Source organism: Bombus affinis, chromosome 10 (genome assembly GCF_024516045.1).
Source record: "Bombus affinis isolate iyBomAffi1 chromosome 10, iyBomAffi1.2, whole genome shotgun sequence".
NCBI classification, from domain to species: domain Eukaryota; kingdom Metazoa; phylum Arthropoda; class Insecta; order Hymenoptera; family Apidae; genus Bombus; species Bombus affinis.
In genome coordinates, this window is record NC_066353.1 from 4,757,300 (window position 1) to 4,782,732 (window position 25,433).

A 25,433-nucleotide genomic window follows, 5' to 3' on the forward strand; every position below is an offset into this window, starting at 1 on the left:
ATTGTGTCTAAAGATTATGAAGAATATCATTATGTATTCATACGTCTTCCTCGATGACGAAACGGCGGTCTGATTTCCGTTTAAGTTTTATTTCCGCTCGGTGGCCGAATAAAGGAACATCGATGTTTAGTATGACTATCACGGCGAATGGTAGTGTGACAAACGCAATTGTCGGAAGGCGATAACGATTTAAAGTGTTATACAGTAACGATGTTTCTAAATCTTATAATAAAAAGACTTAATACCCAAAGCTTTGCGCTTTCGTTCGCTGTCATATGCTATTTGAAATGTATTAATTATTTGAAAAACTATAGTTTCCATTAGCTGCTGATCAGTACGATCTCGTTAATTAATCGTAGAAATAATCGCCTACTCGGTATTTCCGAAGCTTCCTGTAATCCAGGTATCTTTGACCAAGAGCCAGTCGTCTATGATCAAGCTCCGTAGACCGAATCTTATACTTCGTTTCAGTTCCAGTTCAACGAACCGGAAACACTGACTTTTATCATCTTCAGCAACAAGAACGCGTGGCGTATAGTTCTGTTCTTTGAAAAACAATTGACGATCGGTTAGGGGAAACAACGAATGTGTGTTTTAGGCGAACGATCCAGCTGAATCGAGAAGGCTGTGTAGCGTCGTTGAATTGGTTTCGGGGGTGATTGGTACGAGACAGCAGATATTCAACAAGGACTTTCGAAGGGAAGAAAACGGGATCGGAAGGTCGGAGCTGGAAGAAGCAGATTCGCTCCTTCTCTCTTGCCGTTCGTCTTGTTAAGATCATTCTACTACCATCGTACCATTCCTTCTCAGGCTTGACTTGGCTCGCCTCGACTGTCCCTTTTTCTCTCTTTCTGTTCTCTCTTTTCTCCTTTTCTCGTTTTCTGTTGCTCGTTTTTGATCGAGCTCGCTGAACGCATACGGATCCCGCGGGCAGGAGCGGTGCGCGGTACGTTCTTCTTCGGTCCGCTTCGACTCACAGTGTCCGGTAGGTGGGTGTGTAGGACATAGCGGACTTGTGCAGTCAAGGACACGTTCCGCTTGCTCACACAATCATGTTTCGCGTTCGCCGTCTAGCGATGCAACCAATACACTGTCGCGATTGCGCGCGCGTGTACGTGATGCATCCATCCCGCGCCAATGGCAATGGCAATGACGATGGCAGTGGTTACGACAGTGGTAAAGAAAAGTCGAATGGGACGATATACGCCTAGCTTAACTCAACGCTAGTCGAGCACACGTGTTTTCTGGAACATTGGAAGCGAGACTTTGAACTCCGCGCCGCATGCATAATCAGTGTGCGATCGCAATGCGCGGCCCGTAATTAATTACTCACGTTACCATTGATTCGAGCTGGGACTGTGGGAGCCGAGGTTTTTGTTCCAACGACACGATCTTTATCTCGGAATTAAGCATCGACGCTTTTGTTAATGAAGCAATTGAGACGAGATCAAGACGAACAGGATGTAGCTTCCTTTTGGATATATGTAGCTCCGTCTTCAACTGCACACGATGTAGCCAGCGAATAATTATCGCTTGCTCGGCCAGAATCATTTCCATCTTCCTCCGTTCCGAGACGGTTTCGCGTGCAACCAGAGGAGATACTTGTTCCTTGATATTGGTGTTGTCCCTCGAGAAAGCGAGCCTGTTGATTCGTACAAAGATTGCTACGTTCTTTGCGGCGTGTCTCTGGTTAGCCGTTCGATTCTACGTTACCGACCACATAGAAATCACCAAAATGTTCGGAAATTACCGGCAATCCTTGTCCGTTGCTAATCGTACACGAACTAAAATATCTTATTGTTTCAGTTCTCTACAATTTCATGAAATAAACGATCGAGCTGTATCGAACAGCTCGGAAATTACAAGCTACCTCTGGCTCGACCCCATCGCTACTATCATCCTGCTACCAACTTCATATTTGCGTTCGTGCTTTCTTGCAGCTTGTATCTACACGAGTGCCCATTGAAATTCTTTGATAGCATGCTTGATCTGCCATTCGTGTCTGGCTTCGCCCACTTTCCGTCGATATAAAGTTCCTACTCGAGTCATAGATATAAATATGAGATTCGATCGAGACATTTGTTAGAAGTCGCGTCAGATTCCATCTCTGCATTACGATCGTATTAAGATCGAAGTAGAATAGTTTATTGGTTGGGGGTATCCACTTCGACTATTTAAAGTATGCATGGCATTAAACGTATTTCATTGCATTTCGAGCGCGAAAACAACCCTACGGTACGCTTCGTTACCGCTCATACCGCAAAGTCGCCGCCAAAGATGGCAGTCATACTCAAGGACACATTTATCCTTTATCCTGTTAGCGAGCAGGAATGTCCAGTTCTCGTTGCAAGATTCTCAACTGGCCCGTCGGAGCCGGCTCGAACTTTTCGATCCATTAAACGACTCGATGGCACACTACGTAAAAATGAAAAAATCAGACAGAACGTTAGTTATATATATCTCTTTTAATCCCTCCATAAATATCGATATCTATAATAGCAAATAAAAATCGAGCGCAGTATAAGCTCGACCATAAAACCGATTTAATTAGATAACGCTTCGATTGATCATTCTTTGTGCATGCTGTCATGCTAATTCAAATAGGCACATTCGGTCAAAAGATGGTTTTGAGAAAAATGACTTTTAATATTTAACAACCAAACATCGATTTTGCATACGTCTGTTAATGATATAATGTAATTACTGTCTGTATTACTAGAAATATAATATAAAACTGTTATATCTTCAGTTTTATTGTAGATACAGTTCTCTTATTTAATATACACATAGATAAAGTACTTTCGTGCCACCTGACAGCAATGACTTTTACGAAAATTGCAGATACGCCCTTTTGACTTAACACGGCAGTATATAGGTAGTGTGATGCCTCGGGATTATAATTAACGTAGACAAAAAATTTTAATTTCCTCGTGTACGAGCGGATCGTCGCGTCGCTTCGTTGTGCAGTGAACAGAAAGAATGAAAATGAAAATAATCGACCAATGATTAATTTTCAATGTTTTGTACCGATGTCTGCTGATACGTCGGTATCATTTCGAAAGATAATAATTGTAAGAGGAGATTTATAAAGCGAAGGAGGAACGAATGAGTATCATCGAGAACCGAATGACGGATGTCAATGATTACGATGTCCTGTGAGAGTATTGCGCGAATAGAATCTGTCAAAGAAAAGACAGAAGAAACAGGTAGAGATACATCGTGGGGTAGATAGATAGAAAAAGATAGAGGGGAGCAGTAGTGAAGAAAGAACGAAAGGGGAAAGAACGAAGAGAAGAACGAAGGGGACAGAGGAAGTGAAGTGAATTAGCGAAGGTGTACGACCGAAAAGGAGGCCACGATCGTTCGAGTAAACAAGTGCCTTGGCCGCTCGACCAGTTCCACCTTTCTCATCTTGTTCCGACGTTCTGTCGCCATGGCCTTTAACGTACGTAGAGTCGCAATGCTCGTACAAAGGTACTTGCGTACAAACTTACATGCTAATTTTTACAGATCGATCTTTTAATGAACGCGCCTGCCTGCTCGCAAAGATGTACAGCGTTTAGTTTTCATTATTATTACTATTATCGATATTGTACATTAGTAATTCCTGACCCCTTTTAGTAGCGAAGCTCCATACAGATTTGGCGAAGTCGCGGAATATAGTTTTATACGTTATATCATTGTATATAACTCAATTGTTAATATCTACCTCATGTGAAATGCTTGGAAAGTATGTAGCTTTTATAAAATATTAGACACGCAGGAAATCTTGAGGATAAAGAGATAATTATATTCTAAATTAAGAAGTTAATTTGCTTTCGTGGAAAGTATGATCATTACGTGATAACAGTATTCGCTAATCTTACGTCAAAAGTTACATCTTATACACCAGAGTAGATGTTTACCAGTGTACAGGTTTATTCAAAGTTATGTCAGGTTTACATGAAATATTGCATTAGCCTAATTACAATCTATTACCAAAAAAGACCGATAAATCTGAACCGAGATTGCATCAGTAGCGAGTAAGTAATTATGACTCCTTTCTTTTGCATATTCATTGCAACTTTGATAAAAAGACGGCCGCAGACTTGCAGAGACACGTGGATGAGAGTGTAATTTCGCGTCTTTAATACTCCCGATTACTTTACCTAAAGGTGATCTCTGTCGCTTTCCTCTCTTTCTCACTCTCTCTCTCTCTCTCTCTCTCTCTCTCTTTCCCTCTCTTCCCTCCCCCTTCTCTCTCTTTCTAGCGTCTTTCCTGTTTGTTTCGCCCCTTCAAGATCAAGGCCTCGCATGATTGCTGCATAAGAAAACAATCTAGGTTAGCGACGGTGCATACATATCTATGTATGCGTAACTACGGTTGCGTGAAATTGTTAATGTCGTGTGTACAGGGTGAATCATTAGTAATCGATGTCTGGAATAACGTTTTGTCATCATATAGGTTATATAATATTTTAATTGAATCACGGACGTTTTATTTAACTCCTTTCATAACACGACTATTTCTATTTGCAGAACAAGATAACTCGAAGAAAAGTCACAATTGTTATCTATCTTTCTGAATCTTTTGAATATTCTAATGCAACAAGGTTGCAATACAACAAATATGCAATAAATCGCGGCACTTAGAACTGTAATGAATTAAGACATTAATAAATCCTATATGACGCTATATATTAACTAATAATTGCTGTATACATATGCATACATGATCATCTACATAATAATCTGTACAATTAAGGACAATTTGCTATTTACCTTTATGTGTGCATGCGAGAAGTTGATAGAACTATAGATAGAAACACGTGTAGATGCACGTATGAAGAGCAATTTGGATAAATCGGGCGGCTCGATCCAAGGCACGCATGTGAGTCAGTAAGGCATTAGCTACGCGTGCCACACCCCGAAATGCATTTCGCATTCCGTACCGCACCGCAATAGCGAACACCACACATTCCCCGAGGACCTGCACCGGCTTTCGCTGTGCAAGGTGAAACACTTCCGTCTGTTAGTGACGCCGACATTAGCTTCCTCTCTGAAACACGGTATTCTGTCTCTACAAATGATTCATTGTTTCCCTTATCGAACGAGAGATTGTCTGTAAGAAATAATTAAATACGGAAGAGGATCTTATTTGGACAAATTTTGGTCTTCAACCTTTTATTTATCTTGTATACTCGCTATACTCGCTACTCGTTACCTTCCTCTTTCCCGAACGATCAAAGTTCTGGCGCGAATTTACACGAACCGATTCGCACTTGGTATCAAAACGACAGAGAACGGTGATCTTGATCACGAGTACGTACGGTTGGACGCTCACTCGTCGTACGTTTCCAACTATACACAGTGTTCGCGAAATTCGTTCCAACTTTAAACTAATCGTTTTAAACAATTTGCCACGTTTTGCTAAAAATACATTTTTCTGCAGTAGTTGTTTGAAACGTTAAATATTATATTACCATACGTCGATGGAAATTTAATTTCTTCATGGAATACGGTAACATTAATAATCGCAGTTATTATAACGAAAGATGTAATAAACGTAATATGAATCACCTAACCCATTAAGAAATTCTTCGTATCGTTTCAATGAAAAGTTTAACCAGATGAAACGCGAACACCTTATGTATAAGCGCGTGTAACTGTTGGTGTCACACACGGAGAAAACGGTCAAGGCCATCGTACGTGTAGATGCTCTGCGGACAGAGCGCTAGAAAGCAGCAGCAGCAGCAGCAGCAGCAGCAGCAGCAGCAGTAGGTAGTGACCGGTGTGTTTTCCAATCTCCTTAGCTAGGCTCGACCTTCGCGAGTTGACTTTAGTCCAAGAAACGAGCACGGTATCTGCTAATGGAAACAACCGTCGGGGGTGGTCTTGTAAAAACGCACGCGCTCATCCCTGCACGGTCAGGTCGCGTTATTACGGTAAATTCACGTACTTGCCGGACAAATTCGATTTGCGAACCGCTTTATCGCTCTTAGCCCTGTTTCATAATGATCACTTGTGTAATTGTCACTTATGCGTTTGTTAACTGTTGTAATAACCATGGTCAAGCGATCGTCAAAATGATGATTTTCTTCACAAAAGAATTAGTCGTATATTTGCGATCGACACTCGTGAGAATCTTTAACAGATGGAGACTCATCAACAATAAGAATTTTAAAATCATTTTAGTTTCTAGGTGTGAATTGAAACTTGGAGCTTTTAGTATTACAACTAAACTTTTTCGTTCCTAATTACGAGTAATAGAGATTTTCTGACGGGCATACAAAACACGCTGATTTTGCAGAAAAGATTTTTAATATACTAAGGTTCGAGGTCAGCTTTAGAGAATATACAAATACATTCGTCGTTTTAAATCATTCGTAATTTACAATATTGAAATACAATGTTACGTATACGCAATACGAATGTGAAAGTGTTAAAGTTCAAACATTGAACATTGGATGAAGAGCTATCTTTTTCAAAGATTTCCGTTCAATGTCCAACAACTATTACGTTTCTGATGCCTAATTTGTCTACAATAAGTTCGTCGTGGGGTGTTCCCTTTAACGAGACGGCTTAATGTTTCGTCTTCTGTCAGAAAGCATACTATTTATAAATGTACTTTATGTAGCATTCTTGAAGTGCTTTCGAGCAGATATTACCATTCTGGTCAGTGCAAAAAATATGTGCGATCATATTTTGCAGGATTAAACGACTGTCCAAGTCGACGAACAATTCCATGCCACCGAACATATAGTGTGGATTGTAAACATAGGTAAAGTAATATTCAGAAGGAAAGGAATATTGAACTCCTAAAAGGATTTTGTCTCGCACACCATAATTTCAGTCCCTTAAACCATTCTGTCAGCCAAAATATTACATGCCAATTGCTCGAAACTGTTTTACGATACGTTTGTAGACGTTCCTGTAATTTACTTTTGACATTTATCTTTAGACAAATTACACATAATTAATTTATAAGTAACATTGTATACGCAGAAATATTTCTAATGAGTTTACCCTTCGAAAAAAAGTATTTATTAAAAAGACATAAAGCGTCAACCTTCCCTGTTTCTTTGGAACATCCACGAAACTAAATCACTATCCATCTGAGAAAAGTAAAGAGACCCATAAATCTATTTCATTCCGTTTTATTAGTAGAAAGACAGAAGATATTAGGAAAAAGAAATTGAAAAGTCTCGGTTAAGTTCATATTGTAATTTTATGGATTACTAGGGGCTATTGCCTTGCACCCGTAAGCTAGACGTCGTAAAACTCAAGCTCAATATCACGATCCGTATTATTTCTGCCCAAATACCTGGATAAAGAAATTTGGGAATCCTAAATTTAGTGAATTTTAAAAACGAAAATTGCGAATTAGAACACCATCTACATTCGAAATACATTGCTATACCTAGGAATTCCGCGAGCAGGGATCGAGGACATAAACGCGACGATGCGTGGCTCGAGCGCGAAGAACTGCAAACGTGGAGCGCAGAAATTCTTAGGGAATCGCGCGCTGAGTCTACAGGCGGAGAACGATTCGTTCGAAACTAAACGTTTAAAATCTGAACTGTAACATTAATCATCTCAAAACCTCAGGGAACGAACTTAAGCGTAAAAGCAAGAAGAATTGGAAATAAATTCAAATCGAGTGAAGAATAAAGGAATACAAGAGAGGGAGTATTTGATGGTGAAAAAGAAAAGAAAATGGAATCGAAAAACAGTCGGTCAGAAATATCGGTAAGGAAAGGTAATGAGCCGCGGCGGAGCCCTTCCAGACTCGGTAGAAAACCAGAGACTCTGGAGGCAGGCGAAGGTGAGCTTGCAGCGCAGGGCCAACCGAGACGAGCTAAGACGAGGCGAAGCGAGCCGAACGAACCGAGCGAAGCGACGTGGATACAAGAGCGTTGTTAGGTCATTGACTGCCGGTGGCCACCGATCCGCGAGCATCCAAGGACAGCCGCTCCGACGCCTCGCGATCTCCTTCTCTTTTTCTCTTCTACCTCCTTTTTCATTCTCTCTTTCTCTTTCTCCCTTCTCTTCATTCCTATCGTTGTTCTGTCCCTTTCGAAAAAACTTACTGACAAGAGCTATTTCAGGGACGACTTCATTAATCGGCTTTGGAAGTTTATCATTTTAGACCGGGTATACCGTAGATCACGTGTGTATCTTGGCGCGAAATCGAGTTCAGAGATTGCTTGAGAATGCGACTTAAGATCCCTGGCGAAAAGAATAACGCGGCAACTGTTCGAATTTGAACGTTTCGGACGCGATATAGGTGTGAAATCTTTCGTGCTTTGAGTATGTTACAATTAGGATTTTTTGAGTTTCGTTACTGGTAAGATGAGTTAGGCTACGGTTACAGTGGATGCGTATTCTAACGAACGATATTTGAACGATTTGAAGAATGAAATGTAATATTTACAAGAAACTGTACGAAGAATATAGGGAAAGAAGGTGGTAAGTCACATTTCTGGTAATAGAAACGTTAAGATTCATTACGTTGTTAAGCAGTCCCATATTACCAAAATTGTTTGTGTACTTGGTACAGAAACTACAGATATGCTTAATCGTTCCTTTGAAAATGTTCAAAATGTTGCTTGTTACAATAGCACAAGACACGAAAGTATTGCTTCTCTTAGTAATTATACCTTTGGTTTTTGACTTTCATGAAACTTCGTTAATTTATTAGATATTTTTAAAAATCTTACATCTTTGGATCTTTAAGGTTGTTTTCATTTTTCATTATGTCATATTAAAGTTCCAAAGAAATAAATCGATAAAAATGTATTTGTCATGTTTTTCTCCTGCGATCTTCATATATTTGATTGCGCATATTCACTGTAACCTTTCACATGTTGCGATCAATCGATTATCAGTAGGCATTTTGTAATTATAGATAGAATTATTTATTCGGTTCATAAGAGAAGAGTTAGTTCCACTGTATTTTGTGAGCGCAAAAAGTTTAGACCTCGTAAGTGACTTCTTGAGTACATAGCTTTCTTCAACGCGAAATCATTTCGAACGAAGAAAAAACCCGTCCTGACGATGCACATGCTGTTTTCCGTTCAACACCGAGCAAGCGTCAGCTGACCAAACTGCAAACTAACTGTTTATTGAGAAGCATTCTTCCGTTCTACGTGAACTTGGAATTTTTTCTATCGAAAGTTCATTCTCCTATACACATTTAAAAAGAAAAAAATTTATTAAATGACCTCCATTAAATCTATAAACATAAACGACGATAAAAATAATAATATACTACATACAAAATGTGCGAAATATCCTTCTATGAAATACAAATAGTACCTGCGTATTGACTCGAAGTTCTACGACTAATACCGAGCGGAGAATGAGAAATGTCAACAGAGGCATGTCCCTGAATGTATACTCTGTAATTTGCAAAAGTAACATGTGCTTCTACGTGTCGTATATATCGGAAAGAATGGACGAAACGTGAACGTGAATGCGTTTGCACAATACATTCGGGTCATGGGAAGAAGACCGATGCAGAGGGTTACGCGGATTTCGTGGCCGCCATTCGTTCGTGTCTCACGCATTTCCGTTTTCATGTTTTTCATATCGTACACGTTTTTTGCCATTCATTACGAAGCTCGATCCGCGCCACGTGGAATAATATCATGACGAATGACCAGGAAGTCCATTGAAATCTAACAAAATTGAATGGTACCTGTCTTAGGTAATAACAATCCCAATAACTTCGAGACTCTGTACTTGTGCAACTTTTGTAAGTTTAAATACAAATAAAAAATACGAATAGAGAAAAATTTAGATTAGAGATTTTCTTGCAAGTCACGAACCAAGCGTTATCTGGACTTGCTTTTTCAACGTGCTGGATGTTCGTGGTTAATCGATTCCTGTTTCCAAGACTTTTCGCGCCATATGCGGTGTTCTTTCGTGAAGAGGAAAATCTGGGTCATCATAATAACGCTGTTCACACCAGAAATTGGTCAAAAGGGGTTTCGTTCAGAAGCTCATTTCTAGGGCTGAAAAAGGGGCATCGTGAATATTGAATGGGTTCGTTTTCTATGAATCGTTCCATCGAGTTTTCAATGGGGCTGGCGTACTGGAGTGACGTTATGCGAGGGCCAGATCAGTTTCGTGAGAAAGAAAATTCTTTGCCTGCATGAAAACACCGGATCTTTTTACAAGTCTTCGAATCGTCGCCGAATCGCTTTCCTTGTTTGTACGACAGCTTTTTCCTTTTAAGAGCTACAACAAGTAATTGCATTTAAAGCTAAAGTTCCTTAGGCCACGTTAGGTATATCTTGGAGATGTTAAATAGATAGCAATAGTCAGTGCATAATTTCAGGATCATCAGACTTATAATAGCGACTTGGTTTGTTAACCCAAAGTTAGACGTCGAACATGGCAAAATAGAAATATAATCAGGAGCAAAATGGCCAGATTACGATGTTGTTAACCAAGGTAATCCGAAAGATATTACTGAACGAACCCGTAATAACGATGACAGACTTTGAGTGACGTTGAATAATTTACGACTCGACTTCACAAGGAAGCCTGATAAATACCCAAATACAATACAAAAATACAAGAAAGTCACAAATACATGTCAATCAATAATTATTCTGTTCCGAATCTTCTTAAGAGCAGAACCTTCTTAATTAAGAACTTAACCCTTTAGATCCTGATTTATTTCCCTAGTAAGTTGATGCGCAATTTAAGCAGGTTAATCACCGGTAAAGTTATAACCTAAGATCTCTCGATACATGTTCGTTTCTTAGATGAGAAATTTATGTCAATTTTCTTTCGATAAGGGTAATGACAGGTTTTCCAGTCGGATGATGCAGAATCTTGGTGCTTATCATAAAATCATATCGGGAAGTTGCACGATAATTCAGTAAAATTACGTCACATCCAGGTACCAGGTTCCAGGAATTTATAACGGAACTTGATTTCGTCATTCAGGATCCCGTGGTCGACTGTATGTGCTGAGTTTATTTTTAGAAACGCGGCTACGATTATCTTGCCGTAGACATTGCCAGCGCAGGTGTATCCTCTTCACGCTTCTCCATTTGATCGAATAATTCCCTGTTTCGCCAAAATACGGGATCAATTAAACGTATCGTGCACGAAACGTAGTAAATTAAAGTCGTAAACTCCGTGATAGTAGTTGCTGCTTTTGGTGCAAGGCTTGTAAAATCATTTGAAGAGATGGTTGTCTACCAAGCGAGGAGAATCGATGTTTCACAAAGTAACAAAGGATAATTGCAAATAACCTCCTTATCAGAATGAAGCATTTGTTACTAACGTCGCTGAATTATTGATGACAATGGGCATTAAATATTGCCTATTAATCATTCAGTGAGATGAAATGTTCGGCTTAATGAACGAATAAAGATGATGGTAAATGGTTGGGGATAATTGCGAAGGCAAGATTGTATATTATTCGAAGAAACGGAAGATTTATTTGCATATTCGACAGGAAAAAACGTACAATACGAAAGTACGCTACTGTAACCGAAGCGTGTCATCGATGCAGATATTCCATCTGCAGAATGAGCACCAAAAGTTGAATAAGCAATTCCTTTAGTTATCCAAAAGTGAAATTTTTCCGTGTGCTATCTAATTCAATGAAAAATCTATATAAAGAAACACTACACTGTGGTGTGGACTATACAGTAGAAACAGCGTCTATTAATAAAAAAACAAGTTTGGAAGAAACAAGTTCAACCTTGTAACAGGTTCCTTTTTATAATATACATCAGAGTTTCGTTCGCTTCGCATTACGACTCGATCTACTTTATTCAACCCACTAGAAAAACAACCCCCGAATCCATATGCAAATTTTCTAGTGTTTTCGTGAGTGAGTTTGAGATCAATCACGATGCTTCTTCAACGTATGGTAATCGATCGACGAGGAAGCTTTCCCACAAGGTGTGCCTACGGGATATGGAACAGAAATATCGAATATACGGTAAGGTGCTACTGAAGAGCGCAGGATACAGAAGGATAGCTCGAACCACCTGTCCCTGTCTCCCACGCTTCTATGCGATCCTATGGACCGATGGATGGATGGATGGTTTCTAATACGAAATATCGAGCAGGGGAAGCGAAAAATAGATCTCCTAGTCTGCTTCCCCACCTGCGTCCTTTCTTTTCCATTACTCTAGGGCGAAGAAGGAGGGAAGTCGCTTCTTCTTTGCCCCTGTTCAGGCGGAATCGACTGATTGGGAAGCTTCTTATGAAAATTTTTCTTACCTTCATATACACGCATTTTTTTCTTATTTACATTTAGCTTTGAGATTTTGAACTTTATTGACTTGAATTATATCGATGACCGATATTATTTCTTCTATGAATTTGCTAATATAACTTGGAAGATGAAAGTTGAATAGTTCTCTGTCGAATGTAAGATTATACTTTGACATGAAATTTTGTTTACCAGAACAAAACGAAGGGTGGCGGGCTGTTGTACCTTGTCCATGAAATAAAATATCCAATAACGTCTCTTGAGAGATCAAATATTTGTTTTAAAGATATAGAACGTCCAAAACGAGAGTGGAAATTATTGAAAATATCATGGATACTATTCTTCATTGGATTACCAAGTTGAATTTTAATAGACACATTTGGTAAATAAAAATTAAAATTTAGAAGATTAAAAATTTATCACCTTATAACAAAAATTTTTACAGTTTATCATTTGTAAAAACATTATATTTTCGTGCAAAGATTAAAGTATATAGTATATATGTAGTATGTATTAATATATGTGCAAAATGCCTATATTTGTATTCTATCTCCAACTCACTAAATCATGCTGAAAAAACCATAAACAGAATTCCAAAGACACGGATAATAAATAATAAGATCATATCTCATTTTCTACAGTTGTTCTAATTTTCACGTAGTTTTCTCAGGTATGTGTACCTGTCGAGTTTGTTAGCGTAGTCGGTAACCTTCTAGTATATACGAGGGTCATAAACAAAGTATTTTTTAAAAAAGCCCCATACGAAGAGGTCTAAAGAAATTTAAAAAGATCTGGCGGTCAAACAGCTTTAATCCTTGCCTACTATCCCTAACGGAATTGGTGGTTTTTTTTCTACAATATTTTTCTATAGCCGGGAAATTCTTCAGTTGGCTAATCGCAAATCCTCTTTTTATGAGAGCCGACATTTTCTAGTAACCAAAGTTGGCTGAAAGAATATTGCCGTAATTCCGGAACTTTATTGCACGATTCGTGTGCTTGGTTGTATCAGGGACCGGTCAAACATCTGCAGTAACAGGCTTAAGTTTAACGTTACAACGCGTTGCTTTCCTTCTTTTTAAGCGTCGTCGAATTTACGGAAGATCCTCCACCTTTTTAGTTACACGAAAAAGCCTAAAATGTGTTTTCTAAATTCTTGATTCGCGTCTGTTTGTCCCAGAAATTCGACGATCACCATTGCTTCTTCCAGTTAAGTTCTTTCTAATTTTCTTTATATTTTTTAATTTGTGCTTTACAATTTGTCTAACTGGACATTTGGTAAATCTTTTTAACTTCATTAATAAGTAACATGTGGATGGCAACCCCCAGCGGGATTGCAGTTTGTCTATTTTATTTCTTTAGCGAGGTCGATGGGGTGTTTTCTTCAAGTTCTCTCTAATGCAAAAAAAATTGAGCTTCTTATTAATAGCGCGTCACGAAAATATTTAAGTACTATTCATAGAAAACTTCTATGCATACATTGTAAGCGTCGTATAAACCATTTGGACATTTTAATATTCGAATAGCTACTATATATCTGTATAAAAACGAAGCTTAAAATATAGGGTGGTGCAGTTAATTTTATACAATACATCGTACAACTGTATGTGTACTAACTAGTTGATAATTTTGTAAGAAAGTAAATGACAGAAGCTGAATTTTTAGAGAATTTTTAGAGAAACGCATTAGGTGATCTAGAAGTTGTTCGATATCTAAATATACTCATTGTAGACATGCGATGTGCAGTCAGGTGGGAAATTACAAAATCACTGAAACTCTCCTTTTTAAGAAAATTAAGTTATTTATAGCATATTTTATAGCATATTATTAGGAGGAGTATTATCAATAGCGTCATCGAAGTCTCGAAAATCTACCAATGAACAACGTGGTTTGTTAGCTCGATTGATATTTGTATTGGCGTTCTGATACACGAATAGGATACGCTAAAAGAGATCCACTATAATGATAACGTAACGAGTTAAACGGTACCCATTTGTGTTAATTATTATATTACATACCCATTGTGTTGGCCCATTTTCAAATGTCTTAATAGGATAGATAGATGATTAACTGAATCAATTTTAACTTTTCGACGTTGTTTTACAACGCACGTAAAAAATCCATTCACCACTTGGTAAATGGAAAGGGTTGAAATTTTATCAAGAAACCAGCAGAATTTGGAAAATTTAAACAAAAAAAGTAACTTCGCTTACGATGCGTCTAACTTTTGGTTTCTTCGTAGCGCAAAAACGAATCCCTCGTGATAAGCTCTGATCTAAATGACAGAAAAAAAGATTCGAAAAAGTGTAGTTGATAATGATGGATGGTTATGTCATGTTTACGAACAGATTGGAGAAATGGCAAAAGCAGCTGACTCCGTCTATAACTAAAGGATTAACTTGTGTCGACAATTCGTCGAGGGTTCTTTACGACGTGTTCGAAGGGTTAAGTGCAAAAAACCATGAATTACTCTGCCTAATTTGTGACCCATGGCTTTCACCCTTTTTTTTCCTTTTTTTTTTTTTTTTTTTTTTTGCTAGAGTGAAACTCGAGAACTAACAGAAAACCCGGAAACATTCGCTAGATTTCGCAAATATTTTAAAGGTCAATAATTCTTCAAATATCATAAAACGGTCGTAAATAAAAACGAACAAAAGTTTTCATTGAATTTTAATACGTAATGTAATATTATGTAATACGTAATTGTAATACGTAATTGTTTTATATATAGTTATATAAAGTTTTTATATATAGTTTATATATAGTTCTCCTTTAAGACCCTTTTTCCAAAGATATTTTGGTCTTGTTGAAGTATTCCGATTTTCAGAAATAAATAATAAAATAAATAAAAGTGCCATGATAGTAAGCAATATAGTCTATGGCTATGTTTAAGAGTTAAATGCGTAAATATTTCCTAAATTAATCGTATAATATATAATTGCAAATGATGCACATAATGTACTTTTGCTATAGAAGGTAAACAGAAAAAAGATGCGAAGGATATTTTATCGATTATCTTTAATGATTTCAATGTAGTTAATGACAGATGTATTTTGGAGAAATATATTTAGAAATGATGACAAAGTTTCGTGTAAGAGAAAGGATGGAGCGAATAAAATTGTTACACATTGATTTGACCTACGATTAACGGGTGGGCTTTTTTTTAAAATCGATACATAAATGTCCAGCTACAAATTTGATTGTTTGTTCTTCAATGAATTTTCATAACGATGTGCATTGGACTATCATTTCTTAAAGCCATTGAATAATAATTTATTCCTAAACGATTGCGAAGAAATAATAAGCTTATGTCTTCGACGAAGTGCAATGAAGCATGAAAGGATGTCGTTGATATAATACTGTCTTTGTTGGAATAATAATTGGTCATTAATGCAGCATAGACGATATGCAAGTAGCGTCATTTGTCCTATTAGACGGTCAATTGTACCGGTCACATTTTGCTATGAAAACCTAATTGTAAGATATCACGGAAGAGACAGTACGATTGTGAAAGGATTCCACTAATAGTGGGAGCAATATAAAACCGCCAAATCGACCCGCAAGTGTGCATTGAAAATACGCGCTTCAAACAGCAAAGTGCTATAGAAACACTAAATTGAAATCATTAATGTATATCAGAAATACAAGTATCGTTACGATAAACTCGATGATCAATGGATTTTTGGGTGGAACTGAATGAATTTTGGACTGACTTTGAAAAGCAAGTAATCAATCATTGATAGATTCAACAGATTCATCAACATTCGAATCCAATTCAAAATTCTGTATTTAAATATGAATGTCGAGGATTACGCAAGAAAATTTAATAGAATACCAGACGGTAGAATTAAAGTTAAAAATGAACGGTTTCAAAAGAAACACCGCAAACGGCGTGATCATGCTAGACGGTACAGAATGTATCCTTGATAGTTGCCACTCGTTCATCGTCCTGTAGGCCAGTTCACTGACACCGCTGTACCATCAAGGAGTCCGACACTGTCAAGGTCCGCCAGTTCTTCTCAATGGTGTCGATCTGTCACGCAATTTAACTACGGTAGTCGACACGCCTTACCGCGAAGGACGCCCCTTCTGTCCTTCTGTCCTTTCCTATGACATAGTTTCCCTGTGTCGTTTCATTCTCTTAAACGTGTAATTTACAATAAGACAGCGTATTTCAATTTCGCATCCAATTCGTGATATTTCACTACGAGAAATTCTTTCACAAAAAAGACGTATCAGTGAAACTCAACATCAAATATATTTATAGGATCTTAAGTAAGTAATGAAATTATACGTACAAGTAATATATAATATATATTATATAATATAATATTTACGTATAAATGTATAAATATATAAATATATAATTATAAAACAATTATATAATAGTTATGTATAATAAATGCAACGTTATTGCTAATTCCTCTATTTGTTAGTCCCGGTTTTTACAGTTACATATTTAAAGCGTCTGTACAATTTCATTAAAATTTATGAAATATAGTTAGCACAAAAGCCTGTTGCTATTAGTAGAATTGTTCGAAGCAAAAGGTAGGATCATCGCGAAGAGCAGGCTCGATTTAGAACGTAAGGAGGAGTGTTTTGAAAGAAGTTGATCGAGCATCTGCACGGCACATATGTTACCGCCATGTTCCGTGAACCTGCAAAGAATCGATTTATAACCCGGAAATCAAAACCTATGAGAATACATATTTTTTCCTCGTTGGAATTTATCTAACAAGCAGATTCATCCTGAGGGAACCTCCCTCTTTTCTTTTCTTTTTTTTTTCTTGGAGATTGCCAACTTGATTGGCTTCCCTTCTAATTACCCCCGTCCGAGATGAAACGGTCGATTAACTTCTGAAAATCTTTCACCCTCGTCTTCCATATGGTGGAACCCTTTTTAAATTGAAAAGGCTACCGTAAACGTTCATTGAACGAAATACAAAAATCGGAATCTACGATCAGAGATATTGCGCAACTGACGCCTTCGATATTCAATTTCCCATTTGTATGGTTATACATATGCAATATACCTGCTTCAGGGAGTGGCATCTACAGTGCAGTTAGATCGAAACAAGGCTTCTCGAATGATCGTGTTATTGGTAGTAAAAGTCTTGGTCTAAAGAACGGCTGGTGGATGTTCGCTCGCACTTTCTTTCGCGAGCCCTTTCGTATATTCGGCCGGCGACAATAGCGAGCTTTAAATCGTCCCACACGTAGTATACTGTACAATCGGTACCGCAAGTTCCAGAGACACGACTTACTTGGTTCACTTTTGCTGGTTAACGGTAAGTCCGTCAAGAGTCAGTGAGTCAACGAGTCAACGGGGGCGCACACTGGTCCCCACGCACTCGCTCGATTGCTCGGGAATCGATCTTCCTACGTGCATACATGGTTACCTATACGCATCCTTTTTCTCTTCTTCTTTCTGCGTATCTTCTGTCTCGTTTTGTCCCCACCATTGACGATCGTTTTCTCCTTGTTCGTCTTCTTTATCCTTACCTGTGCACTTGTTAGATGACGCAATTCTTACGTGTCCATCGTATTCTTTTTAGCGACTTTGTTTTCCTTGTCTTTTCTCTCCTATTTCTAAATTCACATCCTTCTCGAGTTTATGGTATCAAAACAGGGTACTCACAATTCAAACTACACAATTTATACCTTTCCTCGTTTGGTTCATCATTTTCTTCTTTTATCCTCTCGTTTTATATCTCCTTCTATACATACATTTATTCAACGATGCACGTTTTCGAGGTTAACAACTCGAATATGAATCATTTTTGTCATTTTATTGTCTTTGTATCAAAGTGTGGACGTTTTAACTGTTTTTCGTCTACCAAAGAATCGTAAAACGTAGACCAAAGCATCTTCGTTACTTTTTTCCATGTATTCCGTTACGAACTAAGCTCGTGTTTGTTCGCATGAAAGAGGATTTTTATAGGCACCGAGAATTCTCATTCGAAGTGAAGCTAATTAATGTGCAGGCAAGGATGGAGATAATAGCAGGAAAGATGAAAAGAAGAGCAAGCTACGCGATTGTATCAAGAACTTACCAAGACTGAGATAACTGTATTCTACCTCCACTGTGTTTTATCCTTTCTCTCTTCCTCCATGTTCTTTCGGACTTGCTTTTCATTTCGTATCCTCCTCATTAAGAAAGCTATATCTTTGAGACCTTTTCGTCTAGAAAAACCATATTTCCATTCCCTTTTTTCTCTTTTTTATGCAACAGGTAACGTTGTTAAAAAACTGCGATGTAATTATTTTGCTCTATGTATTCTATTTTATTGATACTGTTATTAATCATGCTTTTATGCGTGAGATTAGTGAGTTTGAAATTCCTAAGCCAAGAATCTATGTTTGGATTGTAGAAATGACCGACGTATAATCGAGTCAGAACAACTTTACTTCGATTACGTAACCTTGAACACCTTATTTTTGATGCTCGAACATGTCACGCTCTTTCGCCTCCTAACGATTCTCTATTTTCTCGGATTATTCAAGTAATTTATTGCAATGTAAGAAACTGACATTTTTTAGAATATAAAAAATATTCAGAACATAACGAATAGGCATAAGTCAAATTGAATCGCAGACTACTTACTAGTTATCGTTGCACAATTTTTACGTATAGACCATATCCTCCATCTTTTGTCAATTCTGAATCATATTATTATACCTAAATATTCTAGATTCTTCGTATCGAACGATTAGCATATCTGAAGTGCACGAATTTTCGCTCACATATTTAGCTAGTGAAATCATCTCTCTTCGTTGAAACGAAAGAAACATTCATGCGAAGTGAATTCTCGCGAATGCGTATCGTTCTCACTACGTGCATCAGAGGCACGAAGAAAAATAGCGCGAATAACCGCAATCGATGGATGTCGCGGAAAGAATCGGGAACTAGTAGGACGTAACTGGACATCGTCTGGAGTCGACGAGAAATTAACGGCGAATGACGTAAACGATACGACTCACAGATGAGAGAGTCTGGCGTTTTCCATTTCACCGGTGCGCTCGCAGAATTTCCCTCCGGGTTGTTCACTTTTTACCTCGGTCACCAAGTGCATATGCCCGGCATTGACGCGATTGCGTCGATTATCAGCATACGACATACGTGTGGCCAATACTTTCGATCCCGCGTGCTGATTTCATACCGATTTTCTATTACTATCGTCATTAATCAATAGGCACTAACGTTCCAAAGATTATTACTCGCTGGTGCATCGAATTATATAACGATCTTTCTGAAATCATCTTTCTGAACAATTTTTATTTATTATCAGTTAATCGACATGTGGATATTCTTTCGTTAAATACTTAGGAGTGATCTATCTGGTTATTTTGATCGTTGAATACGTATTTTGAAACGAAGCTCGGTTTCGAGCAATTGATCGGTCCGCTATGTAAACTGAAAATAACGTTGAAGTATGTCCATCTTCCAAACACGCGAAGAGTAGCTCTATCCAGTTGATTTTATTATGAAACGCATATTTTGGGGTGATCTTAGTTTCAAGCAATTGATTAATCTGCTATATAAGCGCAATGTCCTAGTAGCTATAACCGGCAACGTAGCCCTACTCAAAAGTTTTATTATTATATCAGCTAAAACCAGCTTCAAAATTGAAAAAAATAACGCGTACATAATATAAATCACATAACGTAAAACAGCCTAGTCCCATGCATCGTAATGACATCGAGGAGTGGCGTAAATATGATAAAGAAACTATATTAATACCTAAATTAATAATTTTAAATATAACAATTTAAAATATACGCGTAATTTAAAATTTACAATCCACGACCAAATTTCAATGTTATATTAAAAATAAAACCTTACAAGTTTTAAGCAGGAACGTAATATTCTATCCAGAAAAATTCAACATCAGTGCATGCACCAGGCAGCTTCCCATTACAAGGCCAGGTCAAAGATCCTAAACAACAAGTCGAACCTTTAGAAACAAGAAGTAGATAGTCGGTCGATTAAAAGTCCATCAAACTTGAACGACCTAATTTCCGGATAGTAACCCTTCCCCTCCTCAAGCGGTGACGCAACCTGCTGGTGTCCAGGTTTCCTCGTCCCCGTGGCTACTCCGGCCCCCACTGAGAGTCCAGGGAACCAGAGGAAAAGCACGGAGGGAGGTTTCGAGCCAATCGACCGACTGAAATGCCGTCCACGTTGTAGCGGCAATACAGACTATATACCCTATACATATATACGTACGTACATACATACATACATATCTATTCGCATGGTAATAATTCGATGACAGGGTTCGGTGGCTTGGTGGTGGTCACACACATGCATACACCACATACTCTTTCCCGTAGTTTCTGTTTGCGTGGCTGGTCGCGAACGACGTACACGGACACGTGCAACAGCACGAAATGGACACACAGGTAAGACGCGTGTTCACCAGGCTACACAGGCCGTGTGCGAGGCTGAGAGTGGGTTCATCGGACGCCAGCGGCCGCGGATTTACCGTTACGTCTTCTTGGCGAAACCCAGAGTCCACACCGGCAGGCTGCTTCTTCCTTCTTTCTTCTACTACGTTCTTAAGTGAGCTATCTTTTTCCTCCCTCTCTCGGCTCCTTGTGTTTCTACGACTGAATTCCAGCAACCGACGGTCAGCAGTTCCTTCGCCGAGAACCGGAAACGCAAATGTCTCCCTCGTGTCAGAATCTGGTCGAGGAATTGCTAGACTCGGTAATTTTCCGGCTCACGGAGTCGACTTTTTTCATAAATTTTGTTTTTTTAGTTAGTTTTGTCTTTATTTTTCTTTTTTTTTTTTCCTTTAGTCGATCATTGTACAATGAATTCGAATTCCGGTGAATCTGTGTTTAAAATTTTTTACCCTCTAGTCCCTTTGCGCATACTTCAAAAGTTATGACCACAGTAGATGTGTGTTCGGACGAAATATCGTATTATGAAATAATCATTCTGATGAACCTGAAGACCGAAATGCACATGCTTATAAGAATTTATATATTTGATTATTCCGACGTATTTGTCAGAATGACAATTCGTGGGAGCATACATTCACCGTAACAATACTCTGATCCTATTCTAATTTCGACACAAACACGGTATGATCGTAATCGTTTTTCAGATCCGTGGTTTAAAAGTCTAGAAACTGAAGGTATGGAATTTAAAGATCAAGGAATTTCTAATGTCAAGGTTTCCTTGCTGCTTTGTCGACCCTCTTGTTTCTCTCTTGCCTTGTTTGTTTCTCCTTCCTCTTTGTTCTCTTAAAAGTGCAAAATGTGCGCAACAGATACCACTTTTCTGAAGAAAATGAGAAGCGCGATCGGTTGAAAGATGACATCAAGGAAAGTCCCAGGTTTGTAGAATTCGGAGGTCGTTGTCCCCTCTGTTCAAGGTTCTCTGAGTCACGTGTAAGATTCCGGCCACGCTTCGAGCAATCTGACCTGGAGCGTGGCTGGAGTGAATCAATCCGCAACGTTATTCTATGGAAAACATCTTTCACATTATTCCAAATTAGCGTCGAACATGGACTATCGATTTTTCAACCTACTTTACTGACAATTTCTCAGGCATTAAACGCTAAAAGAGCACTCAAATTTATCGTATATGGTTTAATTTACATAAAACGAAGATTTGCGCCAACAGTGTCGAATGATGCCTTCGCTCGCTTTCGAAAATTGTTGCTTCCTAGAAACGTTAAACGATGACGAAGCCTGCGAAGTTTTGATGAGCACGTAGCTGCCTGATCATTTTGATACCCGAAATAACAGGATGATGTATCACGAAGAGTGAGAGAATTCTATCGAATCATGACGATTCATGACTCTGATTTTAAATAATTTTATTTGACGAAAAATTTTTACAAAACGTTAATACACAAAAGTTATCTCTCTCTGATAACTTAAAATTCTTATGAAAGATTGAAAACTTTTTTGAGTACTAGATAATATGAATTTCTGGTTTCGTACATGTTTTCTATTAAGGAGCAGTTGCATAGATTTCGAGGAATCGCTGCAATAAACGAGTTCCGTTGCAGAGTGAGCGACGAACGGACGAGTTCCTGAGACGTGTTTTTCTCTGCGTAAGGCTAAGGCCACCTGTGCGAAGCCCCCAGCCTTCTACTTTACTTTCTTCGCGGTTCCGTTAAATACCCGACACCGAACGCGATCGCAAATCCAGGTGCGGAGGTCAACTTGCGTCAGGTTAGGGTTTCGTGCGTTTCTCCCCGCTATCCATGCCTCTGTCACGCATGCATGCGTACTCGCACAGGTGCGTTTACATCGGACCAGGTTACTCTTTCCTTGAAGCTACAATAACACTCGGCGACTGTGCATACTTGGTAAGAATAATTTCACTGCCAATTGTCATCCATGAAAATTAATTTTTCATTTTGACAGCATGATACTAGATAGATAAAGATGGTTTTAATTGCACTTCTAAAAGTTACCTTGGGGTGTATCGTTCCATTAGTCTCCACCAAGTTAACATAAATATAAAAAAATGTTTATATAGTGGAAATAATACTACTACTCGTAAAACAGTCCTTCGTCGCCCGTTATTCTTTGACTGACATAATACTGCAGAAAAATATCGAATAAAAGGGTACTAACTTCGATACGAATGATTATATTTAGTTAAAAATTCCAACGTTTTACGTATCATTCGAGGAACATCACGCGCAATACTTATTGACATCCTACAAGCGTTCGTGTGTACGTTCTCTCGTTCTCGAGCAACACAAGCAGATGGACACCTCGAAGAACCGTTCCTCGCACACTCGATACCGCTCGTTCGAGAGTGAAACCAGTTGTTCCGATTTCGATCGGACTTTCCTAAGATATCTTCCTCTTCTTCGTAATCTTCCTTTCATTTTTTGCTGCTGTTCTCGCGAAATTACTAACATTGAAATTAAACTACCAAAATCTCGCATCATCCTTTCTAACTTTCGTTGTGCAACCGTTTTTATGATCTACACGCTATACTTAAACGTATGGAACATAGAATATTCTTCTACGAATATTCTCCACATTGTTCTCCATATTTTGTGTGATTTATGGCGATTTCGTCTATCTATCAAACCGCCAACTATCAAATCTAGTATTTTTCTTTGCAAAACGCAAGCTGTACTAGAGGAGAATCTTCGACGCGAATAAACTGCGAAACAAAATCGTCGTAAATCTGTAACGACGAGGGCGAAACGAGGTGCAGAAGGTGAAGGAAATGGAACTGTTCTTGGAATGGACGATTGCGAAGGGAGTGTCGGCAACAAAGGTATTTACACAAAAAATTCTGAGAATCTCTGTGGCAACTTTACAATCGAATGCAACGGGAAGGCAAATCAGATGTCGTCATGCTGGTACCCGCTGACTTCCTAGACGGTGTCTCCATATGCTGGCACGAAAGACCGATAAGCGACGATCGATCGAATGAAACGGGACGACACGCTGCTGCGCTTCCGCTACTACTCTTTTTATGAAAACTTTGGTATATCATTGAAACTTTTTATGTTAGGCGCCATACTTTTCTATGAATAATGGAATATTATGTATGAACAGACTGAATTTTTATGCGTTTATATGAAATTTAAAGGCAAAAAGATGCATAGAATGCACGCATAAGATATATAATAGTAGAGTATTATATGATAGGTAGATGATATATGCAAAAAGTATATAGAAGTATCCAAGATACTTGTTATAATATTAACGGATAAAGCAAATCTCTGCTAAAATTCCATTCTTCTCGTTGCGTTCGTAAAAATATAAATTTGCATAAACATCCGCAGCCTATTCCCGAGATACGAAAAAGTTGATTTACATCTTTCAAAGATGTAATTTAATATTATTACTTTGAAGTACTAAAGCTAACGAGTTTGCAATAATTCTTATCGGCTAATCAGACGATCCTTTGGTTCGCTGCTATATGTATATCGTAACGAGAAACGATTCCTTTCACGGATATTAATAATGGTCGTTTTTCTTCTATTCCTACGTTAATTACTTTAATTGCAAGCAGTTTTCCATTACTAATTGTCTTATTACCCGATGATAAAGTTCCGCGATAAACCTCTTAAAAGAAACTTAAATTCCGCAGCTAGATTTATTATGCTTCTGTTTTGACATACCGCTTTCAAAACCTAAAATGATTAAAATTTTCAAAGACTACTTCTTATAATTCCCCCGTATTCTGCACCATTACAGACCGTCATGGAATCAAATCGAAAAATGTGATTACAGTGGCGTGTTCTGACGAACTGCTGTTTTGATCGCTGAAACATTTGAAGATCGAAACCTGTGTTGCCATAAGAATCTACCGTAGTTGTTCTACTTTGCATCTGCGTCAAAGAATACGTGAATCTCAAGAAAGATATTTTTCATCGGGTTGCCATTTTAAACAACATACTTCCTCAGTATGTGCATTAATCGTCAATCTGAAAACGTATCTCGAAGCAACATGATATTTGCAGCAAATATATATTTAGCGAAAAATTATCTTAAATGTATAATTCGTATTAAAATAATGCGAATGTAAAATTGACTATAATATAATAATTAGTTAATATTAATAATTGACCGATTAAATGTTTTTCTGATCTCTGCTAAATACATATGTACCTACACTGAATGTTTCACAGTTGCTATGTATCTACATCTTCAGATTTCTTCCAAACTTTACCGACATAATTATAGTAATCGGCTTCCACTATAGTTAATGAAATTTCAAAATGTTTCATATAACACACATAACACACATTCATAAAAACTTCGTACAAGCATATGAATACTTTTGCGAGCTACTGTACGTGAACGATCATCATATTCGACAATAGCTACGCAGACGTAGGTACCGTTGGCTAGGGAAAACCGTAGAATTCCGGAAAATCAGTCGCAACCAAACGTGATGTGTGCAACGAGCGCGCGCGTAATCGACTATACGGTACCATGGATCCGGTATGAAAGAAAAGGAAGAGCGTCGACTCGGAAACAAGACGTGCCAGCTGAACAATGGGACGCGGAACGCAGGATGATTCGCATCGCGTCGGAGTAATAACTTTTCCAGAGACAGGAAAATCGTTCCGGAGGTAGAGAGAAGGTGGAGCACGGTCATGGGAAGAGACCATTAGAGAGGCTTCCTTTGGCTGTGGCAGCAGTCATGGTAGTAACCATGGTGGTATTCATGGTAGCAAGAAACGAGCAACTTCGCCGTTGAGGAGGGTTTTGCGCT

The 25,433-nt window shown here is 38.3% G+C and overlaps 1 long non-coding RNA gene across 1 annotated transcript; it reads right to left on the bottom strand.

Moving 5' to 3' along the window:
* Positions 1-2,731: 2,731 nt before the first annotated feature.
* On the bottom strand, positions 2,732-6,337 carry LOC126921575 (uncharacterized). The gene is made up of 3 exons (XR_007712407.1): positions 5,204-6,337; positions 4,762-5,038; positions 2,732-4,300 (listed from the first exon to the last, which is right to left on the bottom strand). It is a non-coding gene; the product is annotated as an uncharacterized LOC126921575 (long non-coding RNA).
* Between the last annotated feature and the right edge of the window lie 19,096 nt (positions 6,338-25,433).